Below are 15930 nucleotides of genomic sequence, written 5' to 3'. Positions count from 1 at the left end.
TGGAGATGGGGATAGGGTCTTAGTGCGAATCAGACCCCAGGACTGCGGAGAGCACAGGCACCAGGAGAGCCTATTCCAGTCACTGCACCAAAATATGTGTTTCTGCTCAGACAGGAGGGCATCCTAGGACTCAGAAGCCCAGGAATCTCACAGCTCTGAGGGAAGAAGCTGTCCCAGGTGAAGGGCACCTGAGACATGAAATAGCACAAAATGAAGAAAAGGAGGAAACAAAACTGTTGCTGAAAACTATACAGGATATTTCCCACTAAAAATTTTGAGAGACTGGTAGAATTTCCTATACAAGGATTGATAGGTTTCCGGCTCAGGGGTTGGTGGGCTTCTGTGGGAAGCTCAGGAACTTGTGGTTTTGCTCATTTTGTTTGCTCAGGGATTGGTAGATATTTTTCACAGCGCCTCCCTCCCCCTTTCTCTGTAATGAGCTCCTGGGTGGGAAGTCCTTCTTGGCCACAGGTGGCTTTTGCTGAGGTACTATCTCTGTGGAGCTGCTGGGAGAGGCTGGAGAGGAGTTGCCCCCATCATGGACTGCTCCTGAGGGGCAGCTCCTGCTTAGGGGGAAAGAGATTCACAGCCAGGGACAGCTGCTGTGATGGCTTCAGACTGATGGTGCCTTGGTGCAGCCATTGTCACAGGAGCCACCAATGTTGACAGTTCCTGTGGGGGCATCTTAAAGCTGGGGTGAGAAGGCAGGGCCTGCTGCTGCTTTAAGCAATTTTGCAATGTGCTTCATGGTCCCTAAGTTTGGAGGTGCTGGTATTGGGAAAATTGGGAGAAGGGGCTGTTTAAGCAGATGGGTGGAGAACTTTGGGAGAAGTGGTGGGGAAAATGTTTGAAGAGGCTGGGCTGGAACCCAGGAGGAGGCTGGCAGGGAGTTAAGAGAACTTGTTACTGTTTGTAGAAACAAAGAGACAAACAAACAACCCACACACATTTTACAAGTTGTATCCAACCCAGAGTATTGCAAAATGGGAGGTTTGATTTCAAGTAGCAGAGAGCCAAAGGCAGTAAAAGGAAGGATGGATACTTTGTTTCAAAATACCAACAACAGCTCCTTCTTGAGGCAGGTCCACAAGGTTTCCAGCAGCAGTTTTCTGTTCCATTTTCCCTCATTTCTGGCTACATTGTATATAAAAAGGACCAAAGATTTGACTGAGCAACTGGAATAAATACGGAAGAAACGGAGAAGCTGGTGAATCAACAACTGTGGGAAAAGGGAAACAAGAGGCCTTGCTCCTCGCTCCTTTCTGAAATAGTCACAGAGTTGGCTGTGAAGCTAGAGAAACTGAGAATACAGACAGACTTGATGATGAATGTAAAACACAAGAAAGGGGAGGGGTACTGGAGAGATGGCTGCTCTTCCAGGGGTCCTGAGATCAATTCGGGGCAACCACATGACTGCTCACAACTGTCTGTAACTGCAGCTCCAGGGAATCTGGTACCTCAAACACCATTGCACATAAAATAAAAACGGGTAAATTATCTGTAATGGGGTCCAATGCCCTCTTTTAGTATGTCTGAAGCGAGCAATAGTAAAGTTTACTCATATATACACAAAAAAATATTTTTAATTATTTTTAAAAAATGAAAGAAAAGGGAGACCAAATAGGTTCATGCCCAGAGATGGAAGCAGAGAGAGTGAGTTTCCCCATGTAGAAAGAGAGGAAGGAACAATGTCAGAGGGCAGTCAAGTCAACAACATAGAAAAGCAGAAGGGTGGTCAGGTGAGACAGCCATGTTCAGGAGACAGGGCTAAACTCAGCCCCTTGTGAGGACAGGCTGTCCTGTGTCACAGAATCACCAACAGCATTCCAAGTAGTTACAGGCATATGCTTGCTAATGGAGGTAATCCACAAGGTTATGACAAGACAGGATAGCATGCTGTAGAAATGATGGACATAAGGCATTTTAAAGAGGCAAGGATGTCTTATGGGAAGCACTTGTCCTGTGTGAAACAAACCCTAAATAATTAAACTAGTCAACATAGAATTACTCCCCAAGACAGAGAGGGCCTGGTAACAGCTGTACTGGAGGCTGGTCCTCCACTGCAATGGTTGCCATGATGGAGAGAGAAGCCAGGAATGTGGATCAGCACAAGGGAGCAGGGGAATTAACATAGCACAGGTCCTGTTGACAGGTGGATGGGCTGATATGCGAGAGTGGGTTCAATTTGAAGATACAATCTTAGAAGGATGTTGCTTAGGAGCGTTAAGAAGATGAGACAAATTTGAATTGTCAGGAAAGAAGTCCACCACATCATTTAGAAAAATTATACAAGTCTCAGGGGAAACCTTCACTGATTTTGTGTGTGTGTGTGTGTGAAGATTAGTTTCAGCTGTGAACAAAGCCATGTCAGACCCTAGGGTGAGACAAGTACTAATTGCCATCTTTGCATCTGAAAATGCAAACATGGAATGAAAATGTCGTTAGGCCTTTAAAGACGAGGACAGCATCTATACTGATATTGGTTCTAGCCCGAATAAAGCCACAGTAACTGAATGAGCCATAGCTAAAGGTTTTAGATCTCAACATGCACGGTGCTCTAACTGTGGGAAATACAGCAAACAGACATTGAACCATCTGGTAATGTTCTCAGATCTCAAAATGCCCTGTGTTTTAAACGTGGGAAACATGCTCACCAGAAACAAAATTGTGAACAAGGCATCTGCCGCAGTGGCCCCAGTGAACTTTGTATAACCAAATTTTACAGACTGAGAGGGGAAATGTCTCCTGGGATTTTGCAGAACAGCCTGTACAGAAGCCAAAAATCTCACTTGGCAAGTTCCAAAACTCTCCTCCTTCTCAGTAGCTGGGACCAAGTTAAACCAAGCTATTGAGCAGGGCCAGTAGTTCTCAAGAAGCAGTTTGCTCTGAACTTCCTCCTTTTCCCTCTTCACCAGGATTCCTAAAGCCTGGCCTTTGAAGTTGACTCACTGACCACCAAACTCCCTTTTAAGAATTGCAATGCTTTGCCTCATAGTCATTTACATAATTACAACCTTCCAACCACATGCAGGCTTATATGGCTGTGTGCATATGTGGATGAGGGTGGCTCTGGCACTCTGGTACAGAAAGCATTGATTAAGTCAGGAAGTTTTTTACAAGGTACAAGCTAAATGTTAGATAAGGATTTCTCACAAAAACTTGTTTAGATACAGGGAGTATAAGAAACTTCAAATTCGCCAGGCGGTGGTGGCACACGCCTGTAATCCCAGCACTCTGGGAGGCAGAGGCAGGCAGATTTCTGAGTTTGAAGCCAGCCTGGTCTACAGAGTGAGTTCCAGGACAGCCAGGACTATACAGAGAAACCCTGTCTCGAAAAACAACAAAAAAAGAAAAAAGAAACTTCAAACTCTATGAAGGTTTACTGTAAACTAATAGTGACCTGTACTCTAATGAGGAAGTTTGAAGGCATCTGTAAATTTATCCTCTGTATCTGTTACATGAGAAACATTGTACCTGATTGATTTTGCATTTCCTTGTATCAAATGGTTATGATAATTGTGCCTGCCTCACTGGCGACATCTTTTGAAATGGTAATACCAACTCTTCGTGTATAAAAATCCTTGCTTTAAAGCTCCTAAATACATTCAGATTCAACCACCTCTGTGTGTGTGTGGTTGTTTCCGTCTGTCATCTCGCCGGACCTGTGCCTTCCTGGACCAAAGAATCCTGGTTATCCCATGGCAGAGTCTGGACTGTAACAGGCATCTCTAAGGGCAATGGATATTCTGAATATAAATCAGAGAAAACCCTAGGCTTCCAGGAGTGCTCAGGCAATGTGACAGAACAAGGGTTGCCACTGGACTAAGGAGCGCAGGTCCTAGATAGATAGCCAAGGCGATTTCTTGACAGCATTTTCTTGCCATCAGGAAACCAATGGGGAACCTAACTCAAGTTCAACTGAATAAAGGACAAGCTGTTTGCCCCATGTCAGCCAGGAAATAACGAGCAGGCAGAAAAACCTCAACCAAGTGTTGCAGATCTAAAGCATGCTATTGCAGCCAGTGCTGCTCTAGACTTGGCCACAGACAAGCATCTTACACTCTTCCTAAAGACTGAAAGTTATAAAATAACTACTGGAGATATGATGATATGGTCTTTTGCCCTCAGGGACAGTAGGAACAGTCTTGGGAAGAAACAGTTTGACTCTCGAAGGATTGATTGTTCATTCACAAATTATAGTTGTAGATTTCAACTATAAGTGAAATAATGGCTTATGTAAAAAGAGAGATGTCAGTTAGCACAGGTGATGGGATCGTGAGCGTCACTGTTTCCCTACATCAGAGGCTAAGCTGCTCCTGTAGAAAGCTCAGCAGGGTTGGAAGTGTTGGGAATGTGTGTTCTGGCAAACAGCTGTCAATGACTAGAGGCCAAAATTGAGTTATCAAGTGAATCACATTGAAATAGGTTTTGTGGATACAGGATGTAACTATCATGTGGCACAAATTGTTGATTTCAGAATGGCCACTTTTAAAAGTTTATACTCAGTTTCTAGGAATAGAAAGAGTTATCTCAGGTAAAAACAAGTGTGTGATGGGTTAAATGTGTGGAACCGGAAGGTCAAATAGAAAAGTTAAGACCTCGTGTGGCTGACAGAGCCATAAATTCATGGGGATGAGATTTACTACAACAATAGAGAACAGAGATTAATATTCCCACAATATGAGAGCCAATCCCTAAAAAGGGGGTGAAATGGAAGATGCTTCTGGGGAAATTATTGAAAAATGTCATCCAAAACAACTACAGACTATGCCAGTTGTTCAAAAACAAGACACAACAGGGATGGTTTCTAAATTTCTAAGAGGGGTCACTGCTGAAATGGCCCCTATGAAGTGGAAACTAAGGGTTCTTTGGAAGAGCAGTTGTGTTGGATGGGGTTTTGCTGGGGCAAACCCGTGAAGGAAGGTTTTGTTAAAGTGGACACGGGTGTGAAAGGCTGAGGCCGACTCCTGCAGGAATGTTTGCTGAAGCAGCACAGGTGAAAGGCTGTTCTGCTGGAGCAAACACGAAAGGACATGTGGTGTAAGATTTTTCACTAATGACACGCGTGTATTGGCTGCCTTACATTTCGGGGTTGAGCTGCATGTGTTGGGACTCCATAGGGAGATGGGATCCAAAAGTCCTGTGGGGCTGTGGTACAGTTTCTTTTTGCCTTAGCAGACTCAGGCTGATTGGCAGAGTGATGTCAGCTGAGACAGACACAAGCGCAGGCAAGAGACGTGTTGAGGCAAGACCTGTGGGAGATGCGTGATGTCTGGCGAGTGTAAACAGGACTCAGCTGACCCTGACTCGGCTGAGCTTGGCTTGCCAGTGCAGTGAGCTCGTGGGTCTCAAGTCTTTGCTGACCTTTGCTTCCTTGAAAGGGACACAGCTGAAAACTTCTCCTGACATGGCTCTGGGTCCCTCCAGGCTGAGGCCTGGCTGTCTCTGCTAGGCACTGCCACACTGCTGATTGTGTTTGCTCTCCCGACTCTGCCAAACCAGACTGCTAGTGCATCCCTGAAATGTTTGCGAATGGATGAGAAACCGCTGCTAACCTATGAACTAAACACTGATTTCCAGACAACACAGAGAGAGTAACTCCAAAAAACCTTTCTAAACAGGTCCACTTCCTCTGTATCCTTTCTTTCCTGCTAGTTCTGGGGTTGGGGTTGGGGAAGGGCTAAAAGAGAGGTTAAAGCATTTAAAAAACATAATTAAAAACAAGGTTTAAAAAAATTAAATGTATAGCCCTACCTGTAAAATGGTTGGCTCTCAAGCATGTGTGCATCTCTTTCTAAGGAAAAGTTGCAGGCACTTGATCAGCTGGGACAAGAGCAGCTGGGGCCCAACACACAGAGGAGTCTACCTGCCCACGGGATTCCCCTGAACCTGCTATAAAAAAGAAATTGGGGTAGGGGTGATGCTTACAGATTTGAGAGCAATGAATAGAGTAATTATACCAAAGGGTATAAAAGAATGACACATTCCAGCCTGTGAATATAAAAGACACAGCTTCCTGCTATTTTACTTGAAAGCTGTAAGCTCCAGCACTCTGGGAGGCAGAGGCAGGCAGATTTCTGAGTTTGAGGTCTACAGAGTGAGTTCCAGGACAGCCAGGGCTATACAGAGAAACCCAGTTTTGAAAAACCCAAAAAAGAAAGAAAGTAAGAAAGGAAGAAAGAAAGAAAGCTGCAAGCTTAGATTGGGCAGGTTTTGGAGCTATTCTGACTTACACCCCGGCCACATGTCCCTTGTTGTTTGCTGTCTGTCCTGGCCCTGTGCTCATGGTCCATGTACTCTTAGGGTGACCTTCTCCCCTCCTCCTCTTTCTTCTTTTCCTCCTCTCTCCTAAGACCCCTCACTCAATCTTTAAGTCCCGCCTTACTCCCTCTATTGACCAATCACAGGCTTTAGCTTTTTATTGACAAATTAACTTGGAGGGCAATGCTTACATACCATCACTGGATGTGCATGAGGATCATCTCCTGGGGCAACCAGATCTTGTGGGCCAGTACTTAGGATTTGAATCCATATCAGCACCACAGCAATCCCAACAAATGGGTCCTTACAGCCTGGAATTCCTTTATCTTCTTTATTGACTGTAACTAATTTAAAAGGCTGTTTTTTTTTTCTTTTCCCTTGCAATAGCAGGATAAGGAAAAATTGCCTTCATATTACCTGCTTATAGCAATGCTCAGCCTGTAAAATTATGTCAGTGGAAAGTTCTCCCACTGGGCATGTTAAACAGTCTAACCCTGTGTCATATTTAATGTAACAACTGCTAGAAATAATTTGTAGGCAATTTCTTCAATCCATTATTTACCGTTACATGTATAATATTCTGAGGGCTGATTCTGATGTAGACATTTTAGAGAAATTGTTTGGTAAAACCCAAAGAATTTTGCTTTGTTGAGGTTTGAAGATTACTTCTGAAAAAAAATATAATACAGAGAGGAGATTCCATTCACTAGCTATGCTATAAAATAAGTCAACAGAATATTCACCTGCAGAGGGTACAGATTTGAAAAAAATCACTTGTGAAATCTCAATGATTTTTAAAAATTAATGGGAGATACCAATTGGCTCTGGCCCACCATTGGATTAGTAATTTGTTTCAAATGTTGCAAGTAGATTCAGACATAGACAGTCCAAGGCAGCTAACCAATAAGAAGAAAAAGAGGTAACCTTAATAGAAAAGAGACTGGAAGGTGTATATGTGGATAGCATAGATCCCAAACTGGACTGTATTTTGGTTATTTTGCCTTCAACTCCTTCTCCTACTAGGATCATTATGAAAAGAGAAGTAGTATTTTAGAATAGATCTTCTTAACACACAAAGAGAAAAGTTAAAGGCTTATATTAAAAAAGTTTCTGATTTAATTGCAAAAGTACAGCTCTGCCAATTGTCAGTAATTGTCCCAAGCAAAAATTATAGAGCCTTACACTAATATGGAGATTACACCATTATGAGTAATCATTGAAGATTGGCAAAGAGTTTGTAACAAGTATTTGGAAGAAATTAACAAATATCCTAAAAGAAAGCAACTTTCCCTAATAAAAAGAACAAATTTAGCTGGGCGGTGGTGGCACATACCTGTAATCCCAGCACTTGGGAGGCAGAGGCAGGTGGATTTCTGAGTTCGAGGCCAGCCTGGTCTACAGAGTGAGTTCCAGGACAGCCAGGGCTATACAGAGAAACCCTGTCTCTGGGGTGGGGATGGGGGAGGGGGAAGAACAAATTTGACTGTCCATGTATTGTAAAGGTAATGCTAATTCCTGGGGCACTATTCCATACGAATGCAAAAACGTTGGAAATGGCTGCTATAAGTAAGGAAAAAATAAGCAAAGTGATTCAAAGCCCAAATGCTTCAGTTAAAATATCAGCGTTGTGTGTAATCCTTATGGTATTATCAGATTTTCCTGAATCTCTTAGTATAGCCACTGAGTTTCAATATGCAGACAGAGTTGTTCTGCACATAGCAACTGCTGAATTTATTCTGGATAATTCAGAGTTAACCTCGGTATTTTGCAACTGCAACAGGCCGTCAGAAATAGAAACTACCCATGGTATGTCACCCATATTCAGTCTCTCACAGGCTTGCCAGGTCCATTAAAACAAGGAAATGAAGAAATTAACCAATTATTCATAGGAAATGTGTTAGACACCTCAGATACTCATGAAAAACAACATGTTAATAGTTAAGGTGTAAAGAAAAAATTTCTATCACCTGGCAACAAGCCAAGGAATTTATAAAGAAATGTCGTGTTTTTTGTAGAACTAAACTCCAGTACTCACTAGAAGAAATGCTCAGGGCACCAAAATAAATAAATAAATAATGAAATCTGGCAGATGGATGTGTTTCAGTTTGCAGAATTTGGAAAACTAAAGTTTATATAACACAGAAACATACTTGGATTTCCAATGTGCAACTGCTTTGAGTTCTGAAAATAATAATTCCGCAATTACACATTTACTAGAAGTAATGGCACCTGTGGGAATATGTACAAACCAGGACTGACAATGCCCTGCACATGTCTCCAATAAGACGCAGCAACTCTTTGCACATGGTAAAGTACATTACAGCTACACCACACAATGCTGCAAGACGATCAGTTCTAGAAACACCATAAGGAACACACCAGTAAAACAGAAAGAAAGAAATAAGACCCAGGGGTGGAATAGATTGTGCTCCACTAACTTCATATTTCCTGAGCATTAACAAGAAAGAACAGCAGCTGAGAGACACTGGATCAAGGAAAACTCTGTAGAATTAAATCAACCTATACACTATAAGGATGTGTTAGCATCAGAATGGAAGTCAGTGAGTGTATGGTGCTGGGATGATGATTGTTTATACTTCCAGAGGACACAAAAGCTGTGGATAGTAACATAAGTAATAAAACTCAGAGTTGTCAGGGGGAGGTCTAACGAAAACTTGGCCACAGACCCAGAAAGAGCAAAGAAGAGAGCCTGACCAGTCCCTGCCTTCCCTGCCAGCCAGAAAAGCCTGCATCAGACATGTTCAGTTCCTAAGCACTGACAGGCCTATGTCACAGAATATTTTATTATTGTACATAGGAAACCTAAATGTTAGCAAAATATAAAAGCCTAATTAGACATTGCATTTGGCAGATGCAGTTATATGTGGCCTGAAGAGCTGTAGTTCGGGTGCCTCTAAATTCTCCATGATAAGAACACTGAAGAATGGAAAGTGCCTGCTTATTTTAAGGCAAGGTGCATGGGAGAGGGCTTGTGGTCTTTGTCCTGTGACCCCCAGGCAAGTCAGCAGGTGGTCTTGTGCTGCCCCCCCCCAAATGTGAAAGGGTTCAGTCTTTCAGACTCTACTGGATTTTCCTGGAGCTTTCCCCCACCCCACCAAGACAATGACATGGCTCTACCTGCCAAGGGTATAGGGGAGGAGCTAGAGACTTCTTTTATAAACAATTGGACATTTGACAGCTCTCTCTCTCTCTCTCTCTCTCTCTCTCTCTCTCTCTCTCTCTCGCTGTTGGTCTGTTTCACTTCCTTTCTCTTTTTCTCTCAGTCAGGCAGTGGTGGCACACACCTGTAATCCCAGCACTCTGGGAGGCAGAGGCAGGCAGATCTCTGAGTTCGAGGCCAGCCTGGTCAACAGAGTGAGTTCCAGGACAGCCAGGGCTATACAGAGAAACCCTGTTTCGGGAAAAAAAAAAATCCAAAAAACATATATATATATATATATATATATATATATATATATATATATTCTCTCAGCTTTTAAGATCCTTTATGGAATAGGGATTTTCTCTTTGGGCTTGCAACAACAACAAAGGAGCAATTGGTAAGACACAGGTAAAACAGAAATCTAGGAAAGAAAGCTAAGGAACCTCCTCAGGGTTGGTAGAGCTCAAGAGAAAGGCAGACTGGCTTGGTAGAATGACACACAGAGATTTCTAAAGATTTCTAAAGTTTAGTTGTAGAATCAGGCTTGTAAACAGAATCTTATAAATAGTTAAGAAAATAAAGTTTCCTCACTGAGCTGGCAGGGTTTTACCTCAGTTTATGTGTCCTGTGTCCTTATTGGTATTAATATGAGATAAATTAAATGTATACAGGCCTATAAGAGGGACTTTGGTCTCCTGCAATACAGACACATCTAAATGCAGAGCAATAACCGGCCGATTAGCAGGACTTTGGGCTGCAAACTAAAGGTCCACAGAGCTGGAAACAGAGACTAAGACTTCAGGGATTTAACTCCAGAGCCCAATATGTAAAAGATAAGATATTTCAGGTATAGGATTTGGCACCCAAGTTACAGGAGAGAGAAGCATTTCTGTCAGGTCTTATCCCAGCTGTGGATGTGCTCCTGAGAGATGAGCAGACAGGTCACACCAGACACCTGAGAACCCTGGAAAAGACGATGGAGAGAAGGAGAGGCAGAAATCACCACAGTAGCAGGGGACAGGGAGCACCCAGGGCAGCTTCAGGACTGCATCATTAGAAGCTAGAGCAAATGGGTGGGAGGAAATGTAGTGTGTCTTATCTTGTGCACCTGGCACATTAAAGAATCCCCAATTGAGTCTGTTCTTTTGTACTTGGTGCTCATAATCCTGGGGTCACAACAAGGCTCTGACATTCCAGTGTCATTGTGATCACAGAATCTCAGCATGTGCTTCATAGTGATGGAGAGAGCACAGCTCAGAGGTAACAGAGCTGAGGCGCGACCACATCAGAGATAGCAGCACAGTGAGACAACATGGGCACAGCCCTGTCACACTCAGCTCCCACAGCCTCATCCTGTCCCAAAAACACACAGTGTAGTGACACAGATTCTGGAAGGTTCTCCATCTGCCATGTATTTCTTCAAATAAAACTCTTAAGTATTCTCAATCAATGACATTAACGAGCAATCGACCCTCAGGTCATGATGTGAACAATCAAGTTCACATTCAGATTCTCATTCTCAGTGTGGAAGTGAGGAGCTGCAGCTCAGGGCAGCATGGAGCTGACAGGATGCAGATGTCCCCCAGTGTGTGGCTGGACCAGGAAGGTTGGCTGTGGAAGGGAACACAGGGCAGTGCAGGGACAGGGTCCTGTGTGCAGGGCAGGCTGGGCTCCACAGTTCTTCACATTGAGCCCGGAGGCTCACAGGGAACATCAGACACTGTTGTCTAAAGAGAACTGAGGGCTCTGGGTGTCACAGGAGAGACCTTAACACACTGGCTGTCACTCAGTCCACTCCAGGCAGCTGTCTTCATGCTAGAGAATGAAAGTCATGAACCATCACTGTGAAGTCAACATCCCAACAACCCACTGCTCCCAGGGAATTCTGGGAGTCCCTGAAACCCAATCATGTCCACATTGCCCCTCCCCAGTCAGACCCCAGAGTGTCACCTTTACAATCTGGGAGAGACATATCAGTGCTTTAGGCTGTCCCTGCCTATGGCTAAAAAAATGTATATGTACAAATACGTATTAATATCACGGTACAACTGAGGCCCCAGAAGATGTCTCTGGAGGAGCTATTATGGATTCCCAGAGCTCGCAACATCCCCAGCTTCACTCCAATGTCCCGGGACAATCCTGTCCCCACACTAACCTGGAGCTGGAGCATAGTCTCCTCCTTGTCCACCTGTGAGAAGGAAAGCTGTGAGAGTTCAAGGAAGATCTTGACACTAGGAAGTTCCCAGAACTGACAGCAGACCCAGGTGGAGATAGTAGCAATGTGGGTGTGGCTGTGATTTCCATTGATGGGCAGAGCACACTTCAAAGAGGCTGAGAGAAAACTCAGACCCTGCCCTTTCCTACCTGTGTTTTTCCTCCTCTTCATCACAAAAGCCACCACAGCTCCAATGATGGCCACAGCTCCAAGGACAACCAGAACAGCAATGATCACCATGTTGGAGTCAGCAGATGGAGGAGGCTCTGGGAAGGACAGACACAGGAAATGAAGGTGAGGGTCATGACCCCAGCTCTCAGCCCTGACCTGCTTAGGGTCTGCAGAAGGCTCCAGCTTTCCCTGACCTCAGCTCTGCACCCACACCCTCCTTACCCAATCTCAGGGTGAGGGGCTCAGACAGCCCCTCATGCTGCACATGGCATGTGTAATTCTGCTCCTTCCCAAGAGATACCACCACAGATGCCCACTTCTGGAAGGTTCCGTCCCCTGCAGGCCTGGTCTCCACAAGCTCCATGTCCTGGGTCAGCTCCTCCCCATTCAACTGCCAGGTCAGGATGATGTCAGCAGGGTAGAAGCCCAGGGCCCAGCACCTCAGGGTGACATCACCTTCAGGTCTGGGGTGATGGGTCACATGTGCCTTTGGGGGATCTGTGTGGATGATTTAAGAAATCCCACAATTAACAAGAAAAATGGTAATCTACACAAGACACAGTTAAATCAATGATGACCCTGAACTATGTGTCTGTTTGACACTTTGACTGTCATTGCACTAGTGACCTGCAGGCAGAGCTGGTCCCCTCAGCACAGAACTGCACATGTTCCTGGGGGACTCAGAAGCTAAGAGGGAATCCACATGAGCCAGTGGGTCAGCATGGTCGTCCTTATGTGATGCTCTATAGCATGAGACAGGTAGTCACAGAATGGAAGATGGGATGGAAAATAAGTAATGTAATATGTGTTTGAGTTCACATCAAAATTAGAAATTATAGCCGTATACTACTGGAAGGATGTAACCCTGTGGTCATCTTGCTGACGAGCAGAACTGTCAGTCCAAGTGAGCAGCCATCACACAGTGTATAGCAGAAATGTGGTGAACCTCTGACACTCAGCCAGAGAAAATGACTCCCAGCCCCTGCCTCAGGGGGACAAGGTACAGATGTGTCACACAGGATCCCTGGAGTGTGCTGTGGACCCCAGTGCAGCACTCACTGAACACAGCGGGCTCACAGGGTGTGAGGATCTTCCCTCTCACTCCAGCCCTGGATTGCAGAAGACCCTGTCTCTCAGAGTCCAATTCCTGATTCACTAGGGAAGCACTGTAACTTGTGGGGCAGAGGAAGATCAGGAGGCTCTGGATGTTTAGTTCTGACAGGAAACAGTCTAAGATCACAAGAAGCTCTTCTTTAATGGAAACCCTGGTTTAACTTGTCTAATTATCCAGGTTAGCAGTTTCCCCTGGCACTTGTGGAGACTGATACCAATGATAACACAAGGGCATGGAGAAACAGGACCACTCCAGTGCAGTGACAAAAACTGACTAGAAGCAAAATAAGACCTTCTCCACCCACTCCCACCGAAAAAAGGTAAAGAAAAAAGAAAGAAGATAAAGAAAAGAGAAACAAAGAAAGCCGGGTGATGGTGGCGCACGCCTTTAATCCCAGCACTTGGGCGGCAGAGGCAGGCAGATTTCTGAGTTCGAGGCCAGCCTGATCTACAGGACAGCCATGGCTACACAGAGAAACCCTGTCTCGAAAAACCTAATAATAATAATAATAATAAAAATTAAAAAATTAAAAAGGAAATTCCATGGTTTATATTTCTCCAGGGCACCCTATAAGGGCTCCTGTGACCACTCACCACTGTAGGAATAGATAGAGTTGGGTTGTGGAAGGGATGCAAACCCTGCAGACAGGGAGGGATCTGTGAGAATGTATTCTTTGGAAAGTTCTAGAAACTGGGGAACCAGCCTAGTGTAGGGGAGTCCATGTCTCCCATCAGGTAAAGGAGACGGAATTCCGGTCCTGAGGTGTGAGGGCTGACACACTCAGCATGACAGTAGTCAGTGTCCACAGACAGTGGGTGTGGGCAGAGAACCCGGCCTGGGAGAGGCCATGGCTGACAGAGGCTTCAGACTGCAGGGAGCCGCCATTGCTAAGTGGGGGAAATTCTCTCCTTCCCTCCTGACACAGCCTGGGCACTGTCCAGGGAGGAGGCTGAGCCCTGGGAGAGGCAGTGCAGTCACTGTGATGAGGATCAGGAGACCCAGGGACACTGTCTCCCCTCTGAGACAGGGGCATCGCCCCAGCTGAGGGTTTCTTCTTCCCCAGGACTGAGCCCCAGCCCGAGGGCAGAGGGAGGAGCTGCCCGCGGCCCCTGCACCTGTGCGCAGCAGCGTCTCCTTCCCGCGCTCCAGGTGTCTGCGGAGCCACTCCACGCACTCGCCCTCCAGGTAGGCCCTGTGTCTCTCTGCAGCACCAGCCTGCTCCCACTTGTGTCGGGTGATCCGCGCTGCCTTGTCTGCCGCCGTCCACGTTTTCAGGTCTTCGTTCAGGGCGATGTAATCATGGCCATCATAGGCGGACTGCCAGTACCCGCGGAGGAGGCGCCCGTCCAAATCCAAGTCACAACCAAACATCCCCTGTAGTGTGTGGGAGCCTGCAGGGACCCTGTGGTCATTCCAGCTCACCCACACCGGCCCCGCCCACTCACACCGGCCCCTCCCACACCGGCCCCGCCCACTCGCCCTGTCCCAGGGTCATCCCTGCCTAAGCTGCAGACTCCTCCAAACTGAATGGGAAACTGGTCTGAACCTGAGACTTGGTTCCCTGGAAGTTTCTGTCTCCTGTGTAGAGACCTGGAGGGGTGGTGACCTCCCAGCTGGGGTCACTCACCGCCCTCTCTCTGGTTGTAGTAGTGGAGCAGTGTCTTCAAGTTCACACGGAAAATCTGCTCTTCTCTCTTGGCGATCTGTGTTTGCTGCTCCAAATGCTTCGGCTCCTCCTGCTCAGCCCACGATGTGTACGGTTCCGCCCTCGGATTCTCCGCGTCGCTGTCGAAGCGCCCAAGTAGGCAACAATAATGAACCGGGGCTCCCTGAGGCCAGGCCGGGACACAGTGGTCTCGAAATACCGCAGCGAGTGTGAGCCTGGGGGCGGCGCGCGGTGAGACCCCGACCTCCTCCCGGGACCCCGGGCAGGTGCGCGGGCCGGGAGGGGAGAAGGGCGCGGGGCTTGGGGCCCGGGTGGAGAAGGGTCGGAGGGTCCGGTGAGCGACATGGGGACACTGCTTTCCCTGTAAAGTCCCCGCCCCTCCCCGCAGAGGCCTTTCCCTCCTGATCCCGCACTCACCCGAGCAGGTCTGGGCTGGGGCCAGGGCGGCCACCAGCAGCAGGAGGATCATGCAAGGTGCCATCGCACCCATCTTGGATCCAGGGCATCTGAGTCCCGCGGGCTGCGTAGAATTTATAACCAGGGCCACAGAAATGCTGTTTGGTTTCCCAGGATTTTGCCACCCAATTGCAGGGTGGGGTGGGGGGTGGGCTGAGATCTGTCAGCTTGTCATCAGTGTCCTGGCAGATGGACCTGTGGACCTGACACAGGTTAGGAGCAGAAGTGAAACTGGAGAGATGGGGAATCCCCAACCCTGCGCTTCCCCACCCATGACATCACTACCTCAGAATTCTGACCCAGAAGTTGTCTGGACACCATGATAAATCCACAAGCCAGATTCCCTGTGTCCTCTCCTCCACCCTTCCTCTTCCTTCTTCTCCTCAGAAGTCAGACCCTGGAGTCTTCTAGAAGAAAAATCACTTCTGGGAATAGAGTGTCAACAGTAAGAGGTGGGGGAGGGGATTTGCAGTGGAGAGAAGCTTCTCCTTGAAGCAGAGGTGCTGGCCTGCGAGCCCCACATTGACCCCACAGACACCAGGCTGTGTGTTCACCTGCAGAGGGCTGCTGTCTTAGTCAGGGTTTCTATTCCTGCACAAACATCATGACCAAGAAGCAAGTTGAGGAGGAAAGGGTTTATTCCACTTATACTTCCACGTTCCTGTTCTTCACTAAAGGAAGTCAGGACTGGAACTCAAGCAGGTCATGAAGCAGGGGCTGATGCAGAGGCCATGGAGGGATGTTTCTTACTGACTTGCTATGTTTGTTCAAAATTCTCTTCATCAGACTTAACCATAGAACAAAGTCTTTGTTGAGCTTTTTTGAGACTTCCTTTGCAGATGCAATTAATATAAATCTCTTTACCTTAGCTCTAGGCAGTCTCT

At 46.4% G+C, this 15930-nt stretch overlaps 2 protein-coding genes and 1 pseudogene across 3 annotated transcripts in view; all 3 read right to left on the bottom strand.

Moving 5' to 3' along the window:
- Positions 1–15930, bottom strand: part of LOC127669619 (H-2 class I histocompatibility antigen, D-B alpha chain-like) — a 450763-nt gene that overhangs the window by 17891 nt on the left and 416942 nt on the right. Inside the window, exon 8 of one of the 2 annotated variants that reach the window (XM_052163758.1) lies at positions 10817–11190. The exons of the other annotated variant lie outside the window; for it this stretch is intronic. The gene's annotated coding sequence lies outside the window, so the exon portion shown is untranslated. Of the gene's footprint in view, positions 1–10816; positions 11191–15930 lie in introns of those variants that run through there. 2 annotated transcript variants of the gene reach the window in all.
- Positions 10817–15930, bottom strand: part of LOC127669625 (H-2 class I histocompatibility antigen, Q10 alpha chain-like) — a 37040-nt gene continuing 31926 nt past the window's right edge. Inside the window, 1 exon segment of the mRNA XM_052163765.1 lies at positions 10817–11190. The gene's annotated coding sequence lies outside the window, so the exon portion shown is untranslated.
- LOC127669626 (H-2 class I histocompatibility antigen, L-D alpha chain-like) lies at positions 11211–15171 on the bottom strand (annotated as a pseudogene).

This window comes from Apodemus sylvaticus, chromosome 19 (genome assembly GCF_947179515.1).
Source record: "Apodemus sylvaticus chromosome 19, mApoSyl1.1, whole genome shotgun sequence".
Classification (NCBI taxonomy): Eukaryota; Metazoa; Chordata; class Mammalia; order Rodentia; family Muridae; genus Apodemus; species Apodemus sylvaticus.
Note: the sequence above shows the minus strand (reverse complement) of the source record. Positions and strands in the feature narration are given on the sequence as shown.